Raw genomic sequence first — 5957 nt, 5'->3', positions numbered from 1 at the left:
TCAGATGCTGCAGCACTGGCTCAGGCTGGCTGGGTTGTTCTCCTGGAGGTCCACACCTCGGTTCGGCCTGGAGCACCAGCTGCATTCTGGGGCTCATTCTTGGGGAGCTTCTTAGTTATTGCCATAAAAATTTCATTCACGTTCATTGCTGTCTTTGCTGATGTTTCCATGAACAGCAAACTGTTGTTATCTGCATAGGCTTGTGCTTCCTGGAATTCCACGGCTCTCTTGCTGGCCAGGTCTGCCTTGTTACCCGCAAGCTCGATGACGATGTTGGGGCTGGCCTGCCTCTGTAACTCCTTCACCCAGTTCTTGGCTCGTGCAAACGTATCTGTGTTGGTGATGTCATAGACCATGATGGCAGCCTGGGACCCCCAATAGTACATGGGGGCCAGGTTGTGATACTGCTCCTGTCCAGCTGTGTCCCAGATCTCAAACTCAACTGTTGTGTCGTCCAAGCAGACGGTCTGTGTGAGGAAGACAGGGCGGCTCAGGGGCGGTGGTGTTACTTGGGGCCGGGGGCTCGGACTGACTCCACTCCCACCCCCCCCCCCACCCCCTGCAGTGTCTGTGGCCTCTTTCTTTTTGTTTACTTTCTAGTTCTTTAAGTTGTAGGGTTAGAAAGTCAATTAGAAATTTTTCTTGTTTCTTGAGGTAGGCCTGTAGTACTATGAACTTCCCTCTCAGGACTGCTTTTGCCGTGTCCCATATGTTATGTGTTGTTATGTGTTCATTTTCACTGGTTTCCAGAAGGTTTTTAATTTCTTCCTTGATCTCCTTGGTAACCCATTCATTGTTTAATAACCTGCTATTTAGCCTCCATGTGTTTGAATGATTTTGCATATTTTTGTTGTAATTGATTTCTAGTTTCATGCCATTGTGATCTGAGAAGATGCTTGATATAATTTCAGTCTTCTTGAACTTGAGACTTAGTTTATGTCCTAACACTTGGTCCATCTTTGAGAATGTCCCATGTGCACTTGATAAGAATGTGAATTCTGCAGTTTTGGGGTGTAATTCTCTGTAGATATCTATTAAATCCAGTTCATCTAGTGTATCATCTAGTGTCTCTGTTTCCTTGTTAGTTTTTTGTCTAGAGGATCTACCCAGTGACTCAGCAGGTAGATTCAGGGGATGTTGAAGTCCCCTTCTATGATTGTATTGCTGTTGACTTCTCCTTTGAGGACCTCCAGAAGTTTTTAAATGTATTTTGTTGTTCCTATATTGGGTGCTTATATGTTTACCAAGGTTATATCCTCCTGTTGGTTAGATCCATTCAATATTATGTAGTGGCCTCTTTTGTCTCTAGTTATGGCCTTCGTTTTAAAGTCTATTTTATCAGATATGAGTTTTGTTACCCCAGCTTTTTTTCTTTTCCATTTGCTTGGAAATTTTTTTCCATTCCTTCCCATTCAACCCATGTGAGTCTTTTGTTGTGAGGTGGGTCTCTTGTAAACAACATATATATGAGTTATGCTTTCTTATCCATTCAGCTATTGTGTGTCTTTTTTTTTTTTTATCCTCACCTGAGGACATTTTTGCATTTATCTTCAGATAGAGCAGGAGGGAGAAAGCAGGGAAGAGAGAGAGAGAAACATTGATGTGAGAAAGACATATCAAGTGGTTGCCATCCACACAACCCCAACCAGGGCTGGGGACAAACTGCAACCGAGGTACATGTCCTTAGCAGGAACTGAACCCTGGGACTCTACAGTCCGCAGGCCAATGCTCTAACTGCTGAGCCAAACTGGCCAGGGCTATTGTGTGTCTTTTGATGGGAGTGTTTAATCCATTCACATTTAAGGCTGCTATTGATATGTATCTATTTATTGCCATTTTTGTTCATTATGGTTGTGTTTCTCTTCCTATTTCTTCTGCTTATTACAGCAGTCCTTTTCACATTTCTTGGAGTTCTGGTTTGGTGGTTAATATATTCCCTTATTCTTTTTTTGTCTGGAAAGCTCTTTATTTCACCTTCTATTTTGAATGATAGCCTTGCTGGATAGAGTAGTCTTGGATCCAGATCCTTGTTTTTCATTACCTTAATTATGTCATGCCATTCCCGTGTGGCCTGTAGTGTTTCTGTTGAGAAGTCAGCTGATTGCCTTATGAGAGTTTCTTTGTAGGTAATGTGTTGCTTATCTCATGCTGCCTTTAGGATTCTCTCTTTGTCTTTAATTTTTGGCATTTTAATTATTATGTGTCTTGGTGTGGGCCTCTTTGGGTTCTTCTTACTTGGGGCTCTCTGTGCTTCTTGAACTTGTATGTCTTTTTCCTTCACCCAGCTACGAAAGTTTTCTGACACTATTTCTTCAAATATATTCTCTAATTATTGCTCATTTTCTTCTTCTTTTGCCACTCCTATGATGTGGATGTTGTTATGTTTCATATTGTCTCACAGTTTTCTTAGGCTCTCTTCCTGTTTTTCAATTGTTTTTTTTTTTTTTGTTCTCTGATTGGTGATTTTTCTACCCTGCCTTCTGATTCATTGATCCAGTCATAGGCTTCCTCTACTCTGCTGGTTATTCCTTCCGACATGTTCTTTATTTCTGCTATGTCATTTTTCATTTCCAGTTTGTTGGTTTTCATTGTTTCTGTATCTTTACTCATGTTGTTGAGCTTCCTCGTGATGTTTATTGTTTTTAAGTGAACATTATAAAAAATGTAGCCCTGGCCGGTTTGGCTCAGCGGTTAGAGCGTCAGCCTGCGGTCTGGAGAGACCCGGGTTCGGTTCCCGCTAAGGGCACGTACTTCGGTTGCAGTTTGTCCCCGGCCCTGGTTGGTCGTGCGGGTGGCAGCCACTCGATGTGTCCCTTCACGTCGATGTTTCTCTCTCTCTCCCTTCCTCTCTCCCTCCCACTCTATCTGTACAAAAAATGGAAAAATACCCTCGGGTGAGGATAAAATAAATAAATAAATACATAAAAAATGTAGAAAGAAAAAATCTCCATAATCTTGCCCTTTAATACTTTGCTGTATATCCTTGAGATATTTTTATGCATATTCTTATATCTATATACAGCAACAAAAATACTGTCTTTAATTTCTTTTGTCACCTAGCACTATATCTTGGGCATCTTTTCATGTTGGTGTACATAGGTCTCTCTCATTCTATTGAAGGACATTTAGATAAGCTTCAGTGTTTTACTCTTACAGACTATGCATAAAAGTAAGCATCTTTGAACAGATATCTTTGAGTACTTGCATGAAAGTTTCTGTTGGACAGCTTCTGGGAAGAATTTCTAGATCAAATCATTTACATATTTTAAAAGTTTGGATTTAGTTTGTGCTCTCCACCTGTCTCCTGAAATATATGAAAATAATTAATGTCCATGATGATTTAGCACCCAACTCTGTGCCTGGCACATAGTAGCTAGTCACTAATTGTTGGTTAAATTAAAGAACATAAATATTAGTTATTGTTTTGGCTATGAAAAAGTGATACTTTTGAAGCACATTACCCTGCCTGCCTCACTCTAAATTGTCCCAGACAACTGAAGTATTTAAGTGCTGGCAAAATGTTATGTTCATAATAGTAGTTGTCATAGTAGTAAATGTAATAAAAAATAATAGTACATACCACAATACATAGCACTTCTGATTGTCATCTTGGTGACAAGCTATTTTTGTTACCTGAAATCACAGAATTCTAAAGCATACAGAAATCTAGACATCAAATAGAAAGCCCAGAGAGGTAGTGATTGGCTGAAGGTTTGAGAATTAATAGATTTTACTTAAAACATCTCTTATTTCTCACCTTCCTTTATTGACTTGAGTGCACAAATTTAGTAAAATTGTAATTTGATTACATCATAAACAAGGCTTATTATTGACTGAGATATGTTTCCTCAAGTCTTCTTAGTTCTGTCAGTTCACCTGCCTAGAGCTTTTCTTCTTGTTCTTATTTTCTACTTCAAGTCAGCCAAGGATTGGATATTAAACAATTAAGCTTATTAGAACTATATGTCAAGTGGTGGGATCTGAGTATAAGTCTAAAGTTTTCATATAAGTGAAACACGAGAGTCATACTACCTTTTTGTCAGCTATTTTGGCTACTCAGGATAGTTTGTGTGCACATGTGTGCATATGTACATCCCAAGTTTTAGCAGCTTAAGAACATATTGCTGAGGTCTGAATAGACTAATTGATATTATATATAAATATAAGTATATATTTATAGAATATTAATACATGGTAGAGCAAAAGTAGGTTTATAGTTGTGAATATGTGAAAGTTTATTCTTGTATTATTATTTATTATATTATATTCCATATAAACAACTATAAACCTACTTTTGCCCCACCCTGTATAATATAAAATCGTGAATTCCTAAAGCTATTCAGAGCCCTTTAAATATTGCCCAATTCTGCCCTGGCCGGTGTGGCTCAGTGGTTGAAGAATTGGCCTGTGCATGAAAGGGTCATGAGTTCAATTTCAGTCCAGGGCAAGTACCTATGTTGCAGGTTCAGTCCCATGCATGGTTGGAGCCCATGTGGAAGGCATCCAATTGATATGTCTCTTTCACATCGATGTTTCTCTCTCTCTCATCCCCTCGCTCCCTCCATTCCACTCTTTCTAAAAATCAATGGAAAAAAATATTCTTGGGTGAGGATTAACAAAAAAAATTTTTTTAATGTGCCCAATTCTAAGGAAATAAATAGTCAAAGGATCAAACAAATAGTCAATGCTGTCAGCATTTGGCCAAGGTCTATTTAAAGGACAGTGAAATAAGACTCCTTTTTTAATCCCTTTGCTGATATATAAGGCCAACTTTGGTTTCATCATCAGTAATTTCAGGAATAGTATCTGTGGCAAGCAGAATAATGGCTGCCCAAAGATGTTTATGTCCTAATTCCTGAAATCTGTGAATATATTACCTTATGTGGCAAATGGGACGTTGCAGATGTGATTAAGAATCTTAAGATGGGGAGATTATCCTGGACCATCCAGGTGAGTCCAATGTAATTACAAGGATCATTAAAAGTGGAAGAGGAGCCCTGGCCAGTTTGGCTCAGCAGTTAGAGCGTCGGCCTGCGGTCCGGAGAGACCCGGGTTCAGTTCCCGCTAAGGGCACGTACTTCAGTTGCAGTTTGTCCCCGGCCCTGGTTGGTTGTGCGGGTGGCAGCCACTCGGTGTGTCCCTTCACATCGATGTTTCTCTCTCTCTCTCCCTTCCTCTCTCTCCCTCCCACTCTCTCTGTACAAAAAATGGAAAAATATCCTCGGGTGAGGATAACAAAAAAAAAAGAAAAGTGGAAGAGGAGCCCAGCCAGTGTGGCTCAGTGGTTGAGCATTGACCCATGCACCAAGAGGTCACGGGTTCGATTCCTGGTCAGGGCACATGCCCAGGTTGTGGGCCAAATCCCCAATAGGGCAGATGCAGAAGGCGGTCAATTGATGATCTCTCTCATCAATGTTTCTCTCTCCCTCTCCCCCTCTCTCTCTCTCTCCCTCCCCTCCCTCTCCCCCTCCTCCTCCCCCTCTCCCTTTCTCTCACTCTAGGGTCAATAAGGGGAAAAATTTTTTTTAAAAAGTGGAAGAAAGGCAGGAGAGTCAGAGTGGAAGATATATCAACAAAAGCAGAGGTCAACGTGATAATGTTGCTGAAGGAAGAGACCATGAGCCAAGGAATACAGGAGGCCTTTAGAAGCTGGAAAAGGCAAGAAAATAGATTCTCCTGAGAGTCTCTAGAAAGGAATGCAGCCAACTCTGACACCTTGACCTTAGTCCAGTGAGACCATTTTAAATTTCTGACCTCCAGAACTCTAAGATAATCTGTGTTTTTTATAAGTCACTGGGTTTATCTTAATTTATTACAGCAGCAATACAAAATTAACACAGTGTCTTACCATAAAGCAGTGCCAGTTTAAGTTTTGATTGAAGGACAACTGTTTTTTTGCATTTTAATTTAAATATTTAAAGAATGTGAAAATGTTTAAAGAATAAAAACTAAGCTGA

General features: G+C 40.1%; 1 pseudogene; it reads right to left on the bottom strand.

Annotated features, from left to right (window-relative positions):
* On the bottom strand, positions 1-3608 carry LOC118630529 (annotated as a pseudogene).
* Between the last annotated feature and the right edge of the window lie 2349 nt (positions 3609-5957).

The sequence above is a fragment of the Molossus molossus genome, unplaced genomic scaffold (genome assembly GCF_014108415.1).
Source record: "Molossus molossus isolate mMolMol1 unplaced genomic scaffold, mMolMol1.p scaffold_m16_p_15, whole genome shotgun sequence".
Classification (NCBI taxonomy): Eukaryota; Metazoa; Chordata; class Mammalia; order Chiroptera; family Molossidae; genus Molossus; species Molossus molossus.
The sequence above is the reverse complement of the archived record's forward strand: the minus strand, read 5'-3'. Positions and strand labels throughout refer to the sequence as shown.